Source organism: Somniosus microcephalus, chromosome 7, assembly GCF_052327205.1.
Source record: "Somniosus microcephalus isolate GS21.2 chromosome 7, FLI_Smic_1.0, whole genome shotgun sequence".
NCBI lineage: Eukaryota > Metazoa > Chordata > Chondrichthyes > Squaliformes > Somniosidae > Somniosus > Somniosus microcephalus.
Window position 1 is genome coordinate 213,997,282 of NC_140993.1, and position 22,966 is coordinate 214,020,247.

The window sequence follows — 22,966 nt, forward strand, 5'->3', positions numbered from 1 at the left end:
ATACTGTGGAGGAAGAATTCCTAGAGGGTATATGGGATAGTTTCCTGGACCAATATGTTGAAGAACCAACTAGATATCAGGCCATCTTAGACTGGGTATTATGTAATGAGAAAGGATTGATTAGCAATCTTGTTGTGCGAGGCGCCTTGGGGAGGAGTGATCATAATATGATAGAATTCTTCATTAAGATGGAGAGTGAAGTAGTTGACTCAGAGACTAGGGTCCTGAATTGAAATAAAGGAAACTATGATGGTATGAGGCGCGAGTTGGCTAGGATGGATTGGGGAATGTTACTTAAAGGGTTGATGGTCGATAGGCAATGGCAAACATTTAAAGATCGCATGGATGAACTACAGAATTTGTTCATCCCTGTCTGTCATAAAAATAAAACAAAAAAGGTGGCGCAACTGTGGCTAACAAGGGAAATTAGGAATAGCATAAGATCCAAGCAGAGGACATATAAATTGACCAGAAAAAGCAGCAAACCTGAGGATTGGGAGCAGTTTAGGATTCAGCAAAGGAGGACAAAAGGATTAATTAAGAGGGGGAAAATAGAATATGAGAGTGAGCTTGCAGGGAACATAAAAAACTGACTGTAAAAGCTTCTATAGATATGTGAAGAGAATAAGATTGGTGAAGTCAAGCATAGGTCCCTTGCAGTCAGAATCAGGGAAATTTATAATAGGGAACAAGAAATGGCTGACCAATTAAATACATACTTTGGTTCTGTCTTCACAAAGGAGGACACAAATAACCTCCCAGAGATGTCGGGGAACATAGGGTTTAATGAGAGGGAGGAACTGAATGAAATCAGTATTTGTAGGGAAATGGTGTTAGGGAAATTGACGGGATTGAAAGCCGATAAATCCCCAGGGCCTGATAATCTACATCCTAGGGTACTTAAGGAAGTGGCCCTAGAAATAGTAGATGCATTGCTGGTCATCTTCCAAAATTCGATAGACTCTGGCACAGTTGCCATGGATTGGAGGGTAGCTAATGTTACCCCACTATTTTAAAAAGGTGTTGGAGAGAAAATGGGGAATTAAGCCTGACATCGGTAGGGGGGAAAATGCTAGAGCCCATTATAAAAGATATAATAGCAGAGCACTTGGAAAGCAGTGACAGGATCGGACAAAGTCAACATGGATTTACAAAAGGTAAATCGTGCTTGACTAATCTATTGGAACTTTTTGAGGATGTAAGTGGTAGAATAGATAAGGGAGAACCAGTGGATGTGGCGTATTTGGACTCTCAGAAGGCTTTCGATAAGGTCCCGCATAAGAGATTAGCATGCAAAGTTAAAGCACATGGGATTGGGGGTAAGGTACTGACTTGGATAGAGAACTGGTTGGCAGACAGGAAGCAATGAGTTGGAATAAACGGGTCTTTTTCCGAGTGGCAGGCAGTGACTAGTGGGGTACTGCAGGGATCGGTGCTGGGACCTCAGCTATTCACAATATATATTAATGATCTAGACGAGGGAACTAGATGTAATATCTCCAAGTTTGCAGGTGAGTCAAAGCTGGCTGGGCATGTGTGCGGTGAGGAGGATGCAAAGAAACTCCAGTATGATTTAGACAGGTTGGGTGATTGGGCAGATACATGGCAGATGCAGTATAATGTGGATAAATGCAAGGTTATCCACTTGGGTGGCAAAAACAGGAAGGCAGATTATTATCTGAATGGCTATAGATTGGGAGAAGGGGAAGTGCAGCGAGACCTGAGTGTCCTTGTGCACCAGTCGCTGAAGGTAAGCATGCAGGTGCAGCAGGCGGTTAAGAAGGTATGTTGGCCTTCATAGTGAGAGGATTCGAGTACAGGAGCAAGGATGTCTTGCTGCAGTTGTACAGGGCCTTGGTGAGACCACACCTTGAGTATTGTGTGCAGTTTTGGTCGTCTTATCTGAGGAAGGATGTTCTTGCCATGGAGGGAGTGCAGCGAAGATTCACCAGACTGATACCTGCGATGGCAGGAATGACGTATGAGGAGAGATTGGGTCGATTGGGCTTATATTCGCTGGAGTTTAGAGGAATGAGAGCGGATCTCATTGAAACTTAATAAATTCTAACAGGACTAGACAGACTAGATGCTGGAAGGATGTTCCCGATGGTGGGGGAGTCCAGAACCAGTGGTCACAGTCTAAGGATAAGGGGTAAGCCATTTAGGACAGAGATGAGGAGGAATTCCTTCACCCAGAGAGTGGTGAACCTGTGGAATTCTCTACCACAGAAGGCAGTAGAGGCCAATTCATTAAATATATTCAAGAAGGAGTTAGATATATTTCTTAAGGCTAAAGGGATCAAGGGATATGGGGAGAAAGCAGGGACAGGGCACTAAATTTGGATGATCGGCCATGATCTCATTAAGTGGCGGAGCAGGCTCAAGGGGCCGAATGGCCTACTCCTGCTCCTATCTTCTATGATTCTATGTTTCTATGAATGATGGGTGAAAGTTAAAACATAGTTCAGCACCTATGGACTAGAATTACACTGAATTTCACTGAGCTTCTTCTTCTTCTTAGGCAATCCCTCGGAACCGAGCATGCATCAGAAGAAGAAAAAGAATTGGTGGATATGTTGAATATCCTGGAGAGATGTATGTTGGGCATCTTGGGGAGTTCAAAGTTTAACAGTCAAACTTCTTTGTTAAACAGGATGACATTGAAGTGCCGTAAAAGGATTGCATTGTCAGGCTTTCCGATATAAACAGGATGACATTGAAGTGTGGTGAGGAGAAAGCCTGGCTTGACTTCTGATATATAAAGTGCTTGTGTAAGGAAATAAGTGTGGGGCAATAAAACAGTGGCAGTGAGTCCATTTGCTAAAGATAACTCTAGGTAAAGGAAGTTTTGTTTAAGGGAAATGGTTCTGAGGTAAACAATTGCACTGTTTACATAGATAATCTGTTTTCGGAGGATTTGGGAAATAGATATGTCATTTTGACATTTTCCTTTGAAGTTAAAATATGGTGTATGAAGGATCATGATTTTCAACAGTTTGTCAGAGAGTACTCGAAAGATACAGAAACTCTTTGTATGCAGTTAAGACTGGTCACCTTTACTGTATATCAATAAAGTCTGTTGCGTATACTCCACTATGATGTCTTGTGCTTACGCGAAACGTGTTGTTGTGAACCAGAAGAGAAAGGAGGTTGCTCAACAACTACCTCTTCTACTTGTCCTTTGCAGTACTATTACCACACGGCCTCTCATAGGAAAGCTATAGTCAATGATTAAGTCCTTTTTCATCCCTATACTTTTCAATCTCTCAGCTGCCTTCATGGCACTGCTTCCTCCTGGTTCTATTCATATTTTTTTCGGAGTTGACATTTCAGCTCTGATTTCATGATTTCAGTAAATTCTGTACTCGAAATGGCATGCTCGCCAGGCCAAGCCAGCACTTTACACTGAGGTGGCTGTGCCTAATCTTGTAGGTTCAACTCATTTGAATAATCAACATAAGCTCTGAGCATAGCTTTGACTTTATACCAGCAGCCAACCTGCTGGGGAACACACACCTGTTGCATTACCAAGACCACATTCATCCACCTTCGAATCCTCTCTCACCCCTGCCAATTCCCCTCCCCGTTGCTGCTGAGACTCTATTTCATGCATTTACATTTTGAGGCTCAATTTCTTTAATACTCTTCTAATCAGCCTTCCCCTAATCAACCTAAATCATGTCTGAATGTCAATGCCCGCGTCCTTATTGAGCCAAAGCTCCACATTGCCATCACCTGGGCTCTCCCCAGACTCCATCCTCTAATTCCATCACCCTGTTCTACCTTCTTGCTTGATGATTGCACCATATCAGCATCTCTGCTCATGGTTCTAGCTAACTGGGATACATTGCTGGATATTTGGGCCAGGCACTCCTGCATCGCAACTAAATGTTACTCAAACTGTCCTCCAAGGAGCTCAGTGGCCCTTTAGCATTCTCCATTCCAAGGATGTCTTCAAAGACATCTCTTCCTAGGCAACACAGAAGTTGCAGCAAGCAACAGGAACCCCCAGAAGGAGCCTTAAAGACTAATACAAAAGTGGATACTGAAATAAAAACAGAAAATGCTGGAAATACTCAGCAAGTCAGGCAGCATTGGTGGAGGGAGAGACAGTGTTAATGTTTCAGGTCGATGATCTTTCATCATAGCTGGAAATAGTTAGCGATGTAACAGGTTTTAAGCAGGTACAGAGGCAGGGAAAGGGGGGAGGGGAGGAAAGAACAAAAGGGAAGGCAGGAGAGATTAAATGAGAAAAGGGATGATGGTGCAAGGCAAAAGTGGGTGGTACTAAGACAAGTAAAGAAACAAAAGATGGGTCTAGAGGAGGTGTAAATGGCAACAGCAGATACATTATCAACAGCTGCTGTATGAAAAAATGGGAGTAGCAGTTAGAGGAGCATATAACAAGGGTAATGCAATAATCCTGGGGGATTTTAACCTTCATATAGACTGGGCAAACCAAATTGGCAAAAGTAGCTTGGAGGACAAGTTCATTGAATACATTCGAGACAGTTTTCTAGAACAATATGTTGAGAAACCAATTAGGGGACAGTTAATTTAAATCAAGTATTGTGTAATGAGACAGGGTTAATTAGTAATCTTATACTAAAGGATCCTCTGGGGAAGAGTGATCATAATATGATAGAATTTCATATTAAGTTGGAGTGATGTGGCTAAGTCCAAAACTTGGGTCTTAAATTTAAAGAAAGCCAATTACAGAGCTAATTGGAAAAGTGGTACAAACATGGCTAACTAGAGAAGTTAAGGATACCATTAGGTTAAAAGAGACTTACAATGTTGCCAAAAAGAGCAGTAAGCCTGAGGATTGGGAGGGTTTTAAAAATCAGCAAATGATGATCAAAAAAGTGATAAAGAGGGAGGAAATAGAATATGAGAGTAAACTAACAAGAAATATAAAAACAGATTGTAAGAGCTTTTGAAAGTATGTAAAAAGGAGAGATTAGCAAAAGTAAACATGGGCCCCTTAAAGGCAGAGACAGGAGAAATTATAATGGGGAATAGGGAAATGGCAGAGATGTTAAACAAATATTTTGTGTCTGTCTTCACAGCAGAAGGCACAAAGAACATACTGGAAATTGTGCAAAAGCAGGGGTCTAATGTGAGTGAGGAACTTAAAGTATTTAATATTAGTAAAGAAAAGGTACTGGAGAAATTAATGGGATTAAAAGCTGACAATTCCCCAGGAACTGATGGCCTACATCCTAGGGTTCTAAAAGAAGTAGCTGCAGAGATAGTGGATGCATTGGTTTTGATCTTCCAGAATTCCCTAGATTCTAAAATGGCCCCTGTGGATTGGAAGGTAGCAAATGTAACCCTGCTGTTCAAGAAAGGAGGGAGAGAGAAAACAGGGAACTATAGGCCAGTTAGCTTGACATCAGTAGTAGGGAAAATGTTAGAATCTATTATTAAGGACATGGTAACAGGACACTTGGAAAATCATAATATGATAAGGCGTGCTCTGTACAGTTTTGGTCTCCTTCCCCAAGAAAGGAGAGATTGAGTAGACTGGGCCTGTATTCTCTGGAGTTTAGAAGACTGAGAGTTGAGCTCATTGCAACATATAAAATTCTGAGAGGGCTTGACAGATGCTGAGAGGTTGTTTCCCCTGGCTGGAGAGTTAAGAACTAGGGGTCATAGTCTCAGGATAAAGGGTCAGCCAGTTAGGGCTGAGATGAGGAGGAATTTCTTCACTCAGAGGGTGGTGAATCTTTGGAATTCTCTGCCTCAGGGGGCTGTGGAGGCTCAGTTGATGAGTATATTCAAGACATAGATTGAAAGATTTTTGGGCACTAAGGGAATAAAGGGATATGGGGATAAGGTGGGAAAGTGGAGTTGATGTAAAAGTTCAGCCATGATCTTATGGAATGGTGTAGCAGAATTGATGAGCCAGGTGGCCTACTCCTGCTCCTAATTCTTATGTCCTTATGATCTGAAATTGTTGAACTCATTTATGAGTCTAGAAGGCTGTAAAGTGTCTAATTGAAAGGTGAGTTGCTGTTTGCTCAACGGAAGCTTTTTGTGAAAGAAATGCTTGAGCTAAGGGATGTGCCTTGTCAAAGTACCAGGTGGGGTGATTGCTGAAGTGGGGGCGACCCCATCTCTTCCCTCCCAGCCTCTTGGGCCACCAACGTACTGCCACCCTCTTCTGAAAAGAGCAGAAGGACAAAACAAGCTGTGGCATACTTGCTACAGTGCATTTGCAATCATAGCATGCAACTAATGTTGAAGACTGCAACCTAATGCAGCAAATCATCTCCACCCCCACAGGCCTGAAAAAGAAAAAACTAGCATTTAAATGAACTAGATTTAAATCTTCTTCAACAGCACCTCCCAAACCCGCGACCTCTACCACCTAGCAGGACAGGCCAGCAGCGCATGGGAACACCATCACCTCCAAGTTCCCCTCCAAGTCACACGCCATCCTGACTTGGAAATATATCGCTGATCCTTCATCGTCGCTGGGTCAAAATCCTGGAACTCCCTCCCTAACAGCACGGTGGGAGTATCTTCACCAAATGGACTGCAGCAGTTCAAGAACATTAGAACATAAGAAATAGGAGCTGGAGTAGGCCATTTGGCCCTTCGAGCCTGCTCTGCCATTCAACAAGATCATGGTTGATCTTCTCCCTCATCTCCACCTTCCCGCACTATCCCCATATCCCTTAATTACCTTCGTTCCCAAAAAAGTATCAACCTCTGTCTTTAATATACTTAATCCACAGCTCTCTAGGGTAGAGAATTCCAAAGATTTACAACCCTTTAAGTGAAAAAATTTCTCCTCATTTCTGTCCTAAATGGCCTACCCCTTATTCTGAGACTGTGACTTCGTGTTTAAGATTCCCCAGCCAGGGGAAACATTTTCCCAGCATTAACCTTGTCAAGCCCCTTAAGAATTTTATATGTTTCAATTAGATTATCTCTCATTCTTCTAAACTCTAGGGAATATAGGTCTAGTCTACTCAATCTCTCCTCATTGGGCAATCCCCTCATCCCAGGAATCAGTCTAGTGAACCTTCACTGCACTCCCTTTAAGGCAAGTATGTCTTTCTTTAGGAAAGGAGACCAGAACTGTACACAGACAGTACTCCAGGTGTGGCATCACCAAAGCCCTGTATAATTGTAGTAAGACTTCTTTACTCTTATACTCTAATCCCTTTGTTACAAAGGCTAACATACCATTTGCTTTCCTAATTGCTTGCTGTACCTGCATGTTAACATTCTATGATTTGTGTACAAGGTCACCCAGGTCCCTCTGAACACCAACATTTCTCAGTCTCTCACCATTCAAAAAATATTCTGCTTTTTTGTTTTTCCTACCAAAGTGGATAACTTCCCACTTTCCCACATTGTATTCCATTTGCCATGTTCTTGCCCACTCAGTCAACCTGTCTATATCTCTCTGCAGCCTCTTTGTGTCCTCTTCACAGCTTACTTTCCCACCTAACTTTGTATCATCAGCAAACTTGAATACGTTACACTCAGTCCCTTCATCTAAGTCATTAATATAGATTGTAAATAGCTGAGGCCCAAGCACCGATCCTTGTGGTACCCCACTATTTACAGCCTGCCAACCTGAAAAAGTCTGGTTTATTCCTACTCTCTGTTTTCTGTTCATTAACCAATCCTCAATCCATGCTAATATATTACCCCCAATCCCATGAGCCCTAATTTTGTTTAATAACCTTTTGTGTGGCACCTTATCGAATGCCTTCTGAAAATTCAAATACACTACATCCACTGGTTCCCCCTTATCCATATTGCCCATCCCTAATCGTCCTTGTGAAGGGAGCTCACCACCACCTTCTCAAGGGCAATTAGGGATGGGCTATAAATGCTGGCCAGCCCGCAACACCCACATCGCAGGAACAAATAAAAAAATAGTGCCTTTCATATCCTTGGGACATTCTACACGCCTTTTGGCCAATTAATCACTAATTTTAATGTAGGCGAAAGTGGCAGCCAATTTGCACACAGCAAGGTCCAACAAATAACAAATTAATTCAATGACTGGTTAATCTGTTTTGTTGGTGAGTGGAAAGTTCATTTTTGCTATGTAAAATCCCCAATTAGCCACACAGTAATGTTAAAAAGAGATTTCATTCTCCAATTTTCAAATAACATTATGCTCCCATTTGTAGACATCCCAGCTCTCTTCTGCAGAAGGTTTCCCAGCCTGTGCACTCAATCATTCACATTCTACAAACTTCTCTTTATATTGTGTACCTTTGATGATAACTTCACTTAAGGCATATCATTGTGTCAGCTGTATCTACAGCAACAGGTCAGTTCTAACTCTATTGGTTGACCAAAGAAGGGGGTCAACTCTCCATTATGAATCAGAATACTGTTTGCATTCTGTTCACTAATTCTCATGACTTTCATGATTTCCAAATGTTATTGTGCCTTCTTCATTATCCTTCTGATTATGATACCATACTCTCTTTTGGTAGTCATCATGATCCAAACATGACCTGCTGCCAACACAAGTACCTGCTCTAGCAGAGAGCCAGTCAAATTTGTGAAGTGTGCTTTTCTGGTACCTGTAAGTTCCAATTTCCGTGCCAAAACCTCAGCTCCTTTTACCTCAGTGATCGCAGCTGTTAAAACACTTATTATAACTAGATTTGGATCTGATTTAAGGCCTTTACAACACAGGTTTTCAAAGTGGGGTCCAGAAAGGGATCTCAAGGGGTCCTTACAGTCATCAAATGTTTTTTCATGTGTGGCTGGGCACACCACCCTCCACAGTACAGTGTTATGACAATTCCATATTCCCCCAGACAATTTTCCTCTCAGGACCCCTGCCTGTGGATGTTAAGCAAATGGAGTGCACCAGAGGTGCACTGCACCTGTGAGGGGAGGAGTGTGCTCAATTGTCCTGTCCTGGACCGTTTGCACAAGCCTGGGACACCCTTGGTGCAGGCTCGCCCCCTGGCAGAAGCAGCAGCATAACTGCAGCCCAAGGAATATTCGGTTGGGGGGGAGGGGGGGGGTGGGGGGGTGGCTGGTGGTGGTATAGAGATGTAATTAACTTGTGGCTTCCAGAAACCTTCAGCTTGCCCCTGGGACCCTCATAGATGCTCTAGTCTGTGCAGGGTTCTGGTTTTTTTTGGGTAACCACAAATGCACACAGAGGAAAATTAAAGTAGAGAACTGCCCCACTCCACCTAAGGTTGCCAACTGTGGTTGAATGTATTCCTGCAGGTTTCATCACGTGACCTCCTGCTGCCAAATGTCCAGCCCCCACACTCCTGCCATCTGGTGCTGTTTACTAATACAAATACTAATAAACATCTTTTGTGCATTGATAGAGCTGTTTTCCTTTAGGTAGCATTTGGATGTTCGGATAGTGGGTACCTGGGAACGTGTCAATATTTTGCAGGGGGATACCATACAGAAAAAAATTGAAATGCACTATTTTGAAGAGAAGCCAGCTCCAAAAAGATGTCCTGACCTGTGTCATTGGTTTAATACCAAGCCTGATGGAAGCTGTTTACAACAGGCAGGTGATCTTCAATCACATTTCTAATTAGAAAATCATCTGGCTGTGTATAAAATCCATCATTATAAGATAATTAAGAGATAAATGTTGCAGCTCCGCCACCCGCCCACATACCATACCAAGAAGTGGTGCCCACATGAGTAAGCAATGAGACTGTAGTGAGACGTCGAATTACCATTATCACTTCTGGATTTTCCAGAGCACATTGGGAATGCTGTATTGGACAAACAGCCCACTGCCTGTGCTGAGATAGGCTTGTGATGACTAATACCAGTTTGATGAGGGAATATAACATGTATAAAGGAGGATTAAGAATGTGACAGGGTAAATATTTTCAGGACTGAAAGGTGACCAAACACTCTACAACCAATGTTCCCTCTTTTTTTGGGTGCATGGCCCATTCACAGTTTTGCGCAGAAACTTTACATTGAAAAAGCCGGTCCTGGGCTGCGCGTCAGGAGAAGAGGAGGACGAAGAACACACTACATGTCTCCACCCACAGGCACCAGCTCAGATACTGGCACTACGCGTTTTTTAGAGGCTAATATAATAGCGGGAACTTCACAGGGTGATGCACCGGGGGCGAGCGGGCTGCAGCAAGACCAGGGGGAAAGGGTAGCTTGGGGGCCAGCTCCCCAGAGGGCGGGTTCGCATGCGAGTTCTGCTGCACAGGACTCAGATGAGGACCTCGACGGGGAGGCCTTTAGAAGAAGGGTGATGGGTATTGCATCTTGACCGAACAGTAATGAATAGAGGAGACGGAATGTACCTTTTACTATTTACTGAGTAAGTGGGTGGACATTACAGCACATTGTCTGCATGGCAGAACCCAAAACTGAAAGTGAAAGACAAAGTAAAACCGAGCCCCCCAGCACCCCCTTCAGGCAACACCCGGTAACTGGGACAAACTTAATTGAAGCAAAACTCAAAGCACAACACTCCTTCCCCCAGATAAAACCCCTTAGTCCTCCAGGCGTCTGGGACGGAATCTAACCCGACTTGAGCGCCGCTGGACAGGCATAGTCAGGGTGCCACTGCTAGCCGCAGGAAAATCTTCCTCCGTGGCTGATGACTCCGTGACACCTTCTGTCGATGTGGCTTCCATCGTTGTTGCAGGAAGCAGGCCGTCACTGCCTGGCAGAGGTGGCGGAGACAATGGCCTAGCCTGTGACGTCTCTGTTACTCTCACCGGAGTACGACCCTGTAGCTGGTCTACGTGGCATCTGTGTAGCTGGCCATCAGGTGTATGGACGCTGTACGACAGGGGACCAGTGGCCTGCTCCACCACGGCAGGCATCCATTTGTCTCCTCCTGCATAGCAACGGGCAAACACAGTCTCTGACGGCTCGAACTGCCTGGCGGTGCCCTGGTGCTTCTTAGCCAGCTCCTCTTGCTTTGTGTGCATCTCATCCCTGTAGTCCGGGTGTAGCCGGTCCAGTGCAGTCGCCAGCTGGCGACCCATCAGCATCTCGGCAGGACTCTTCCCCGTTGCTGAGTTTGGTGTGGTATGCTGTGATAACAGGAACCTGGCCAATCTGGTTTGCCAGTCCCCCACCGATATCCTCACCAGTGCCTCTTTTGTGGTTTGCACCATCCTCTCTGCCTGCCCATTAGAGGAGGGGTGATAGGGCGCTGAGGTCACGTGGCGGATCCAGTTTCTGCCTGCAAAAGACTTGAACTCCGCTGACGTGAAGGCTGCTCCATTGTCCGAAACCAGCACGTCGGGGACCCCATGTGTGGCAAACAGCAAACGCAACGCGTTGATCACTGCACTGGATGTCATGGAGCTCATGATAGCCACCTCCAGCCATTTCGAATGAGAATCCACCACTATCAAAAAGACCTTCCCCTGAAATGGCCCTGCAAAGTCAATGTGGAGTCTTGACCATTTACGAGTGGTCCACTCCCAGGGCTGAAGGGGAGCCTTGGATGGGCTATGGCGAGTCAGCTGACATGTCTCACAGCTCTTTACCACCTCCTCCACGTCTCGGTCCAACCCCGGCCACCAGACGTAGCTTCTCGCCAACGCCTTCATGTGTACAATCCCAGGGTGTGAGTCATGCAGCATTTTCAGCACCTCCTCTCTTGCGGCGGCAGGAACCACCACACGGCTTCCCCAGAGCACGCAGTTCTTGTGTGCAGACATTTCATGATGCCTCTGAACGCAGGGCTTGAAATGCTCCTCCTGGACCTCGGAGGGCCAGCCATGCAGCAGCCAGCATAGCACCCGTGATAAGACTGGATCTTTCTGTGTGAGGCTGCCAATCCGCTGGGCATGGAGTGGGGTCTCCGGAACCTCCTCCAGTAGCAGCACCTCCAGGGGTGGTGGCGTCTCAGCCATCGGCCGGTTCAAAGGCAAGCGACTCAGAGCATCAGCATTAGCCAGCATCTTCCCAGGCCTGTAGCAAAGTTCATAACTGTAGGCGCCCAACATCAGACTCCACCGAAGCACATACGCGGTGATATGATCTGGGGCATGGGCTTGGAGTGATGCAGGAGCCCCAAGAGTGGCTTGTGGTCTGTGTAGATGACGAACTGTCTCCCTAACAGGTACTGGCTGAACTTCTTTACCCCAAATATGATGGCTAGGGCCTCCTTGTCAATCTGGGCGTAATTACGTTCTGTTGTTGAGAGTGTTCTTGAGGCAAAACTGATAGGTGCTTCCCGGCCATCTGGCTCTATGTGACCCAACAGAGCTCCCAGCCCGTATGGTGAGGCATCACACACCAACACCAATGGCTTGTTTTCATCATAGTGTGCCAGAACCTTATCTGCTTGTAGCAGTTCCTTTGCCTGTCTGTAGGCTGTTTCATGAGCTGAGGTCCAGTTCCACACTGTTGCTTGGTCTAACAGCCTGTGCAGTGGCTCTAAGATTGTGGCTTTGCCCTTGAGAAAACAACTGTAGAAGTTTAACAGTCCGAGGAATGCCTGCAGTTCGGTCTTGTTCTTGGGGGTGGGAGCGCTCCTGATAGCCTCCACCTTCTCTGTAGTCGGATGCACACCATCTTTGTCTACTCGGAATCCCAAGAACTCCACCCCATTGGCAGCGAACACACATCTCTCCTTCTGAAGGCGTAGTCCTACCTCAGCCAGCCGGCGTAGTACTTCCTGCAGCTGCTCATCATGGGCTTCCTGTGTCTTGCCTGTAACCAGTATGTCATCCAAGTAAGGCTGAACTCCCGGAACACCAGCCAACAGGGTGTCCATGAACCTCTGAAAGATTGCCACAGCCATAGACACCCCAAACTGCAGCCTTGTGGCTCGGAAAAGTCCTCTGTGGGTGTTGATTGTCAACAGCTCGGCTGACTCTTCATCCAGGACCAGTTGCTGGTATGCTTGCTTGAGATCCAGCTTGGTGAACAGAGTGCCTCCAGCCAGTGTTGAAAACAGCTCTGTAACTGTTGGTAAGGGATACACATCTGGTAACACAGCAGTATTAACCGTACATCTGTAATCTCCACAGATTCGCAGGCCCCCATCCTACTTTGCAATGGGCACGATAGGGGTGGCCCAATGGGAGTTCTTCACTGGCAAGAGAACCCCTTGGTTCACCAGCTTATCCAGGGCCTCATCCACCTTCTTGCGCAACGCAAAAGGAACTGGTCGCGTCTTGACGAACTTAGGCGCTACCCCTGGGTCCACTTCGATTGAGACTGGCGGTCCCCGACAGGCCCCGAACTCACCAAAAACCTCTTCATAGTTCTCCAACATAGGCATTATGGGCTGTCACTGTACCGTGTGTACTCCTGTCACTTCAATACCGAGGGGCTCAAACCAATCTCTGCCCAGCAGGCTTGTGCCCTGCCCCGCCACCACATAAAGTGTGTCCTTGACTGCCTGATACTTAACTTCCACATGAATCATACCCAGCACCTGGAGTTGAGCTTGGGACCACTGCCGTAACACGTCACTGACTTGAGCCATCGCCGGGGGTTCACTTGGCCACAGCCTATTGTAAGTCTCTTCATTTATCAACGAACACGCTGAGCCTGAATCCACCTCCATGCAGAGTGGTGCCCCATTCATGATCACATTTGCCGTGTATCCCCACCATCTGTGGGGTAGCTGCTCAGCTTCCGTGGTATACACTGTGTACTCATCGTTGTCCTCCAGTGTCAGGGTGTGTGTCTGCGATGCTTGTGTTGGCTCTGCTGCAGCAGCCTGAGCTTTCTTCATGCAGACACGAGCTATGTGTCCTCTTTTCTTACAGAAATGACATACCGCTGACACAAATTTGCATGTAGTGGAACCATGGAGAGCCCCACAGCGGAAACATTTTCTTCCTGTCTCTTTAGTTGCCTCCATGTCTCTCGCAGCAGCAGCTGTGTGTGTGGTCTTGTGCACCTCCTCGGCGGCCTGAGATGGTGCTGCCTCTGTATGGAGCATACGTGTGTTCATCGATGCAGCCTCTGCTGCTAAAGCCTTCTCCTTGGCCAGTCGGAACGTCAGGGCCTTCTCCGCTAACAGCTGTCTCTGCAATGCCAAGTCCCGCACTCCACACACAATCCGATCATGGAGCATATTGTCTAAATGGTCACCAAAATTACAATGTAATGAGCGTTTCCTCAACTCAGCAATGTAACTTGAAATAGATTGTCCAGGCTGTTGTTTACAATTGTGAAAATGGAAACGCTGCACAATCTCTGAGGGTTTTGGGTTAAAATGTTTCTGCAGCTTCTCAATCAAATCAGCATAATCCACCTCACTAGGTTTATGAGGAGCCACCAATGAACGCAGGACGGAGTAAGTAGCAGCTCCGCATACACTTAGCAACACTGAGCGCTTCTTCTCTTTGTCAATATTATTGGCCTCAAAGAAACACTCCAGTCTTTCTGCGTATTCCTCCCATGAACTGTCCTTATCCCCAGAGAACTCTTCAATACGTCCCAAGGTCATCATAGTTTTAATGTGCACTGCCCCTTTAAGATCCACGGACTTTTTCTTCTTTTTTTTAAAAATTCTTTTTCTCCGGCCAGAGTTACGGTAGCTACACTCACGGTAGTTGCCTGGCCCGCACAATACTCTGTCCGCCGTCTACGTCGCAGCTAGCCAACTATCAAAATGCCATTGATGTTGCTAGCTGAGTGGCCCGCTTGTCGCAATTTCCAATATCACGGCTGTAGGTTCGCATGTCTATCTCCGTCCTTCTAGAGAGTTCAACAGCCGCCTCGTTGCCAGTATTGCATCTTGACCGAACAGTAATGAATAGAGGAGACGGAATGTACCTTTTACTATTTACTGAGTAAATGGGTGGACATTACAGCACATTGTCTGCATGGCAGAACCCAAAACTGAAAGTGAAAGACAAAGTAAAACCGAGCCCCCCAGCACCCCCTTCAGGTAACACCCGGGAACTGGGACAAACTTAATTGAAACAAAACTCAAAACACAACAATGGACATGCACACGGAGATGATAGGTGCAATGGCAAGGGTGCCCGAGAGCCTCTCGGCAATGATAAGGCGTGAGGAGGAGACCCTCTCCAACATTGCACAGAGCTCTGCGCACACCATGAAGCCCATCATTTCCAGTCTGCAAAGGGTGGTGGACTCCCAGAGAGACCGTGGCGACCCAGACCTGATGCCGCGTGTGAAGGGCGATCTGGCAGCTTCTACTGCAGCACAGGCGGAAGTGATGCTATGTCTTAGTGCTGTAATGCAGTCTATGCTTGGTGCCATCCCTCCTGCAGTCTCAGCTTGATGCCACACAAGCTCTGACTGCTGCCATCATGGTTGTGTCTACCACCATTGACCGGGGCTTTCACAGTTTCGCAGCAGGCCAGCAATCTATGCTCCAACAGATTGCTAGGGATGCTGAGGTGCTGCCCCGGGGTAGTGGCAGTGGGTCAGTGGAGCAGGAAGCTGCTGTCCTCTCTCAGGATGACAGCGTTCCTACTCCCACCACTGCCTCTCCGCCATTGCCCTTATCGCTGCCTGTCATCTAGCCAGCCCAGACTGCTGTCAACCATGCTGAGGTGGTGCAGTCTCCAGCTGGGCCTTCCAGGCCCAGAGCTGGTCGAGGGCGCCCTGCAAGGCCATCTGAAGTCTCCCGCACGGACACGCAGCAGCCTTCCACCAGCCCTGCTGCAGCCACTGGGCCAGCACTTCGTAGGAGCACTAGAGTAGGCAAAGACACAGTAACGAGAGGCATTAAGGGATTGCACAAGGGTAAATAGCTAATATTGTTTTTGTAAATATGTGTTCACTAATTATTGATAAATTTATTAATTGGCTTTGGATGATTTTGTGGTGTCTCTCATTTCAGCTTTGCGCTGTGATATGGCCTGCGACAGGGATGCAATGATGGGGATTTGGTAAGCAATGGGGATCTGGGGTTTAATTTATTGGAACCACAGTCCTGTTCCTCCTCCTCCTCGTCCTCATCTTCCTCTTTCTCCTCGTCCTTATCCTCCTCCTCTTCTCCCTCTTCCTCTTCCTGAGGTGGTCCCACAATCCCTGGTGGCAAGGGCTGGGCCCTCCTGATGGCCAAGTTGTGGAGCATGCAGTAGACCACGACAAAATGGGGCACCCGCTCAACTGAGAACTGGAGGGCTCCTCCCGAGCGGTCAAGGCAGCGGAACCATTGCTTAAGCACCCCGATGGTCTGCTTGATGATATTTCTTGTGGCAGCATGGCTCTCATTATATGAGTGTTGGGCAGGAGTGCTTGGGTTGAGGAGGGGAGTCATGAGCTAGGTGGAGAATGGATAGCCGGTGTCTCCGACCAGCCAGTTGTGAGATTGACGTGGTGGCTGGATGAGTGCTAATGCAGGATGAAGGCATTTTGGCTGCTGCCAGGATAGTAGGCATTCACATTGAGAATTAGCTGTCTGTGGTCACACACCAACTGCACATTAAGTGAATGATAGCCTTTGCGGTTGTGGAAGATGTCAGGATTGTTATGTGGTGCCTGCAAAGCCACATGGGTGCAGTCAATGGTGCCCTGCAGCATGGGGAAGCCCGCTATCCTGGCAAAGACACATGCACGTTTGTTCTGCTTCTCTCTGGTGATGGGGAAGGGAATGTAGTCTACTGTAGACAGCCTCTGTGACCTCCCGGATGCAGCGATGGGCGACGAACTGCGAGATGTTTGCTATATCTCCTGTTGCAGACTGGAAGGAACCGCTGGTAAAGAAAGAAAGAGGGCAACTGTGACCGTGACTGCCATTGAGAGAGCCGTGGTCGCTCTGATCTGAGGCTACCACAACACTCCTGATACTAAAGAACCTTTAAGTGACTGAATTAAACTCCTTCACAATCGCAAACTGACAAGGAAGCAGTGAAACAGCACTAAACTGACAGCTGCAACTCATTAACTATGACCACTGGAGCCTCCATCTGCCTGCTTGATGCCTCCTGTCTCTGTCATTGTCAGGACGAAGTGTTAAGGCAGGGGGTGATAATCAATTGGCGCTGATAATCAATTGGCGCTAACTGTTAGCGACAGTGCTAAGGGGTGACTAGATTTGGTGTGCGCTCCCCCATAGTGCCTTTAATGTAGTAAAATGTCCCAAGGTGCTTCACAGGAGTATTATAGAACAGAAAATTTGACACCGAGCCACATAAGTAGAAATTAGGGCAGATGACCAAAAGCTTGGTCAAAGAGGTAGGTTTTAAGGAGCGTCTTAAAGGAGCAAAGAGAGGTAGAGAAGCGGAAAGATTTAGGGCCTAGGCAACAGAAGGCACAGCCACCAATGGTTGAGTGATTATAACCAGGGATGCTCAGAGGGCAGAATTAGAGGAGCGCAGATATCTCGGGGGAGGGTGGGGGGGCGTTGTGGGGCTGGAGGAGATTACAGAGATAGGGAGGGGCGAGGCCATGGAGGGATTTGAAAACAAGGATGAGAATTTTCAAATCAAGGCATTACTTAACCGGGAGCCAATATAGGTCAGTGAGCACAGGGGTGATGGGTGAACGGGACTTGGTGCGAGTTAAGACACGGGCAGTAGAGTTTTGGATCACCTTAAGTTTATGGAGGGTAGAACGTGGAAGGCCAGCCAGGAGTGCACTGGAATAGTCATGTCCAGAGGTAACAAAAGCCTGGATGAGTGTTTCAGCAGCGGATGAGCTGAGGCAAGGGTGGAGACGGGCGATGTTATGGAGGTGGAAATAGGCGGTCTTAGTTATGCCACAGATATGTGGTTAGAAGCTCATTTCAGGGTCAAATATGACACCAAGGTTGCGAACAGTGTGGTTCAGCCTCAGACAGATGTTAGGGAGAGGAATGGAATCAATAGCTAGGTAATGGAGTTTGTGGCGGGGAGCGAAAACAATGGCTTCAGTCTTCCCAATATTTAATTGGATAAATTTCTGCTCATCCAGAACTGTATGTCGGACAAGCAGAATGAAAATTTAGAGACCATGGAGTGGTCGAGAGAAGTTGTGGTGAGGTCGAGCTGGGTATAATCAACGTACATGTGGAAATTGACGTCACCAAGGGGCAGCATGTAGATGAGAAATAGGAGGGGGCCAAGGACACATCCTTGGGGGATGCCAGAGGTAACGATGCAGGAGCAGGAAGAGAAGCCATTGCAGGTGATTCTCTGGCTACGATTAAATACATGAGAATGGAACCAGGCGAGTGCAGTCCCACCCAGCTGGACAATGGTGTAGAGGCATTGGAGGAGGATGGAGTGGTCAACCATGTCAAAGGCTGCTGACAAGTCAAGAAGGATGAGTAGGGATAGTTTACCTTTGTCACAGTCACAAAGGATGTCATTTGTGACTTTGATGAGAGCCGTTTCGGTACTGTGGCAGGGGCGGAAACCTGATTGGAAGGATTCAAACATGGAGTTGCGGGAAAGATCGCCACAGATTTGGGAGGTGACAATACATTCAAGGCCTTTGGAGAGGAAAGGGAGGTTGGAGATGGGGCGGTAGTTTGCAAGGACGGAGGGGTCAAGGGTTGGTTTTTTGAGGAGAGGGGTAATGATGGCAGATTTGAGGGAGAGGGGGATAGTACCTGAGGAGAGAGAACCATTAACAATGTCAGCTAACCTCTGTAGGGGGTGGCGGGTGTGGCACGTGTGCCCAGTCAGTTATGCCTCTGACTGTTGGTGAGCGGTTCGAATCGCTCCCACGCCCCTGCGTTCTAGACACTGGACTTAGGCACAGGTGGTGATACAGAAAAACTCGAGTAGACAAGTGGTTTGGATGTAAGAAAACCAAGATTTTATTAAAACAGAAAATAAAACAGTCTTATGAGAAGTCACTAGTATAAATTACAGGCAAAATACAAAATAACTATACTTATTCAGGGAATGGGGAACACACGGCACATCGAGGGAAAACAAACTACATTAACAATCCCCTTATCCTTATCCCACCCGCTATACCTAACTAGATTAAGCTATGAGGGGCCAGAATTCATGCTCACTAATCCGAAACAAAGCCAACTGTTTAACGAATGCAGGTTTTGAGGTTTGGTTTTCTGTCCTCTTAGGTACCTCGTCGCCACGTGGTCTTCAGAGGCACGGTGCTGGAGCTGCTGCTGCAACACACCTTCTTCTCCTCTGCTGCTGTCGCCGTCTCGTCGCGATGGGTTCTCCTCTTCTCCCTTGGGCGGTCGTTGGCGGTAACGTTGTGCCTATAGGGCAGTTGGCAATTTTTACTGCCTAGATTTTCCTACCCAAGCGTAAGAACGCCAGTATACTCGTCGTGCCGTGGACACCTGCATTTTCGCAGTGTTCAACAAGATGTTCGTCTCACCAAGCGCCAGCTTATAACTAGACGCTTGGCCTCATCAATACATTTTTCGCTTCCCTGCTCTGCTCTTATCGAGTTGTTACCGTCTTCTTCGTCTCTTTTCGTCTCATCTCGTTCGGTTACTATATAAGTCCTGAACTGCCTACTCACTTTCGTCTCGCCCCTTTTTGCGGCCTGGGTGTCCTGGATGACTATGGACTCGGGCCTCGTTCCCCTTCCCTGCAATTGGTATGGTGTAATTAGTTGCTGAAACTCTGCTACGGGGAGCGAGGAGAGAACCCGCCACGAGTCCAGGGTACGAGTATGGGTGGTGGCAGCCCAAGACCAGACGAGAGGTCAGAGTCAAGAGCGCAAGAGTCAAGAGTCCAGAGAGTGATTGCTACCCGGGGCCCACAGTTATACTCCTTTCGAAGCCCCTTATCTGCACGCCAAATCAGGTTAGTTCATTGTTCCAATTTTGGCGGGCTGGTTTAAATGATTATAGCAATCTAAACTAACTGTTTTTAGATGGCCGTTTATCGCACCTAATGGGCTGATGTCCGAGCTGTATTGTTATTAATGCATTCTAATCGGCCTGTCCAGCCTTGACGGCTCCCATAAGCTGTTTCCGATTATTTATGCAGACAACTTGATGGCCTCAAGTATAGGCCTAACTGGTTTTGATCTATCTACGATCTGGCGTAATGCATATTCAATGTTTGCTGTCTGTTTTCCAAAATACAAAGTCCTTTTTCACAGAAACTGCATTTTAGGTTTCGATTTCCCCAAAAGCTGCTTGTGCTGCTACAGACTCCAAGCTTTTAAAATCTTGCAGGCTTTTGGTCACGAGGTGCGGATGCCATCTTTTGGGTACCCTTTTTAAAATGTCCATGCAGGGTCCCTTTTATTAATAACTTTGGGGGTAATGTGGGAATTTTGCAAATCTTACACATGGGAGCCAGAAAAGGAAAATGGGTGGTCAGCAGTTTGGTGGGAATAGGGTTGAGGGAGCAGGAAGTGGGTCTCATGGACAAGATGAGCGCAGAGAGGTCATGAGGGGAGGTCGGAGAGAAACTGGAGAAAGATGTGAGTCCAGGGCTAGGGCAGGGGGGAACTTTAGAGGAAGTTTGGCCCAGTGGGCTAGGGGAAGGAAGGGAAGTGGCAGAGGTAGCTGAACGGATGGTCTCAATCTTAGAGACAAAGAAGTCCATGAGCTCCTCACACTTGTTGAAGGTGAGGGTGGAGGTGACAGGGGAGAGGGGTTTAAGGAGACAGTTAGCAGTAGAGAATAGGAGCTGGGGTTTATCTTTGCATTCCAGAATGATTTTGGAATAGTGAGCATTTTTGGCAGGCGAGCTATGTCGTCCAGCCAGATCTGGCGGTGAATGGCTAAACCAGTTGCCTGCCATATCTATTCAAGTCTGCATCTCTTGGACTTAAGGGAGCGAATATGAGAGCCATACCAGGGGGAACGGCCAGGGTAAGAGAGGGTAATTGTTTTAATAGGGACTAGGACATCAGAAGTGGTGGTGAGGGTGTGGTTGAGCAGATCGGTAGCTGCAAAAATGTCGTGATGAATGGAGGGTCAAATTACAGTCAGCACGAGTGGAAATGTTTACCAGTCAAAGTTTACTGTGGTGAAATCACATTGGAGGCCCAGATTTTGTTGGAGTGGGGCATCTTGCGGTGTGCCCCGTTAGTTCAACATTTTTCCCTCACTGATCAGCTCAAAAAAAACTTGCACTGTAAATTGCTGGAGGTGTGAGTTTATAGCAGCGTGGGCAGGTTAACGGGCCATCTGAAACCTTGGTGAACGACGGGACCAACAGTCGCTCTCCTTAAGCAATGAGATTTAAGTATTGAGTCATAGAGTTATAGAGTTTTACAGCACAGAAAGAGGTCCTTCGGCCCATCGTGTCTGCGCCGTCCATCTATCCCTGTCCAGTCTAATCCCATTTTCCAGCATTTGGTCCATAGCCTTGTATGCAATGGCATTTCAAGTGCTCATCCAAATGCTTCTTGAATGTTGTGAGGGTTCCTGCCTCTACCACCCTTTCAGGCAGTGAGTTCCAGATTCCAACCACCCTCTGGGTGAAAAAGTTCCTCCTCAAATCCCCTCTAAATCTCCTGCCCCTTACCCTGAATCTATGCCCCCTTGTTATTGACCCCCCTACTAAGGGGAAAAGTTCCTCTTTATCTACCCTATCTATGCCCCTCATCATTTTGTACACCTCAATCAGGTCCCCCCTCAGACTTCTTTGCTCCAAGGAAAACAACCCCAGCCTGTTTAGTCTTTCTTCATAGCTGAGGCGCTCCATCCCAGGTAACATCCTGGTGAATCTTCTCTGCACCCTCTCCAAAGCAATCACATCCTTCCTATAGTGAGGCGACCAGAACTGCACACAGTACTCCAGCTGTGGCCTCACCAGCGTTTTGTACAGCTCCATCATAACCTCCCTGCTCTTATATTCTATGCCTCGGCTAATGAAGGCAAGTATCCCATATGCCTTTTTAACCACCTTATCTACCTGTTCCGCTGCCTTCAGGGATCTATGTACATGTACACCAAGGTCCCGCTGACCCTCTGTACTTCCTAGGGTCCTACCACTCATTGTGTATTCCCTTGCCTTATTTGTCCGTCCAAAATGCATCACCTCGCACTTTTCAGGGTTAAATTCCATTTGCCACTTTTCCGCCCATCTGACCAACCCGTTTATATCGTCCTGTAGCCTGAGGCTTTCCTCCTCGCAATTTACCACCCCACCAATTTTCGTGTCATCTGCGAACTTACTGATCATACCTTTTACATTCTCATCCAAATCATTTATGTAGATCACAAACAGCAAGGGACCCAGCACCGATCCCTGAGGTACCCCGCTGGACACAGGCTTCCAGTCACAAAAGCAACCTTCGACCATCACCCTCTGCCTCCTGCCACTCAGCCAGTTTAGGATCCAACGCGCCAAGGCACCCTGGATCCCATGGGCTCTTACCTTCTTGACCAGTCTCCTATGCGGGACTTTGTCAAAAGCTTTACTGAAGTCCATGTAAACCACATCCACAGCATTTCCCTCATCCACACACCTAGTCACCCCCTCGAAAAATTCAATCAGATTTGTCAGACATGATTTTCCCTTGACAAAGCCATGCTGACTATCCCCGATTAATCCTTGCCTCTCCAAGTGGAGACTAATTTTGTCCCTCAGAATTTTTTCCAATAATTTCCCGACCACAGATGTTAGGCTCACTGGCCTGTAATTCCCTGGTTTATCCCTGCTACCCTTCTTGTATAATGGTACTACGTTAGCTGTTCTCCAGTCCTCTGGTACATTCCCTGTGGCCAGAGAGGTTCTGAAAATTTGTGTCAGAGCCCCTGCAATCTCCTCCTTTGCCTCCCACAGCAGCCTGGGATACATCTCGTCCGGGCCGGAGAAAGACACAGAGGAATGACAGAGAAGGACATAGGGTGAATCAATGTCAAATTAGGCACAGAAAGAGAAATAAAGAGAAGGAAAAAGAGAGCGAGAGAGAAAAAGAGACAGAAAGGAAAAGTAAGAACAGAAATTTAAAATAAAAAAATTAAATTTCTAACAACAATTTACTACCTGTAGGAATGAGACTCCACAGTTTCAATTGTTACCTTTCATTAAAAAGGTACTTTAACACTTAAGCACTAGCCCTAACTTTCTGCGGCGAGTTTAATTGGCAATTAATGTGCAAATGCAGCAAGTTCTTGAAACTCATGGGGAGGTTGAGGGTG

At 46.9% G+C, this 22,966-nt stretch overlaps 1 pseudogene; it reads right to left on the reverse strand.

Moving 5' to 3' along the window:
• Nucleotides 1–3,884: 3,884 nt before the first annotated feature.
• LOC147115104 (uncharacterized) overlaps nucleotides 3,885–22,966 on the reverse strand; it is an 88,255-nt pseudogene continuing 69,173 nt past the window's right edge.